This window comes from Sinocyclocheilus anshuiensis, unplaced genomic scaffold (assembly GCF_001515605.1).
Source record: "Sinocyclocheilus anshuiensis isolate Anshui unplaced genomic scaffold, SAMN03320099.WGS_v1.1 scaffold58, whole genome shotgun sequence".
In the NCBI taxonomy this organism is placed as follows: domain Eukaryota; kingdom Metazoa; phylum Chordata; class Actinopteri; order Cypriniformes; family Cyprinidae; genus Sinocyclocheilus; species Sinocyclocheilus anshuiensis.
Window position 1 is genome coordinate 84,324 of NW_015547688.1, and position 1,385 is coordinate 85,708.

At 37.8% G+C, this 1,385-nt stretch overlaps 1 protein-coding gene across 1 annotated transcript in view; it reads right to left on the bottom strand.

The window, feature by feature from the left end:
* The window catches only part of LOC107703354 (dedicator of cytokinesis protein 7-like), a 76,603-nt gene that overhangs the window by 22,913 nt on the left and 52,305 nt on the right, over positions 1-1,385 (bottom strand). The gene's annotated exons all lie outside the window — the stretch shown is intronic.

Genomic DNA, 1,385 nt, shown 5'->3' on the forward strand with positions numbered 1-1,385 from the left:
CCCCCCCCCCATTAATTTTAGTTTAGTTTAATTCATATCGATTCAGTACATCTTAACTAAAAACTCCATGTAAACATCACATTATGAACAGAGCGAAACACACTTCCAAAAAGAAATCTAGATATACATTCACAAACAATAACAATAACAACTCCACTGTTGTCCTGGCTTTAGCTCTGGCAGCTTTCTTTGCCTCCCTCCATTTTTTCCTCTCTCATTAATACCTTTCTTCTTCCCTGTATCTCTATCTTTCCTCCATTTCTCCCTTTCTTTCTTAAGGTATGCTTCTCTTCGTTCGGGGTTTGCATCCCGACGTTTTCTGTATTGCCGTGCAATTTCTGCTGCACTCAGAGGCATGTCCTGCGAAAGCGCAATGGTTTTTTATCTATAGCAGATCTTACTATAAATTACAATATTACATTTCTATAAATTGCAATATTATCTACAAATGAATGCTGTGTCCACCCTGTCATGTCTAAGTGGTCCACGGTGAAAGCCGATCCGGCGATCGACAGTGCGAAGTTGAAGTATTTCCTCAGCGACCAGCACGGATCAGCTCCAGGCATGACGAAGCGGATATCGGCCTCTTTTGGAAGACCAAACAAAGTAGTTTCGCTTTCACAACGAAACACACAGCGTCTTCACGACATGGCGGCAGCGGCAACAACAACAATACTACAGCGAGAATAAAAGTTACGCCTTCTTTCTTTGCGTGAACATTTGGGCGGCGTTATGCAAATCTTCCCACATAGTGACGTAGATATGTGGGGGGCGTGTTAGAACGAGCCGTTTTAGGTAGGTGTGGCTGACTCTTAACTTTTATAAAGAATATCTCTTTGGATTTGAGACTTTAATCTTTGCAACTTTACAGATCTTCTTTATGCACCAAGAGCTTGTAACACTCCAAAGAGAAAGGAAAAATTTAAATCGCATCATATGACCCCTTTAAAGGGGCGGATTCCCCAATACGACAGTGTGGACAACCATTCAAGGGACATGGACAAACTCTTCTTTTTTATTAAATAAAAATAGTGTTTTTATTACCAAATGATCAATACACTCAAATTGAGTCTAACAAAAATGTAACAAAATATTAATAGAGAACAAATTTTTTTCATTTTATGATTTCACTATATTCTACTCTCATTCAAATTTAATGAGCAGTGCATGGGACATAGCAAAATAACAAGCATCCTTTTATACAAAACTAAAAAAAATCTAGAAAACGTATCTAAAGAGCCAAGTAATGCTTTTGTTATGAATATAAAAACTTAGCCTAATATAACACACCCTTTCATAATCATTTTTTTGTTAAGTAAGTTATTATGGCAAACGAGTTATTTATGTTCAGGACACCAAAAGGCACCCTACAGTGATATTGACCC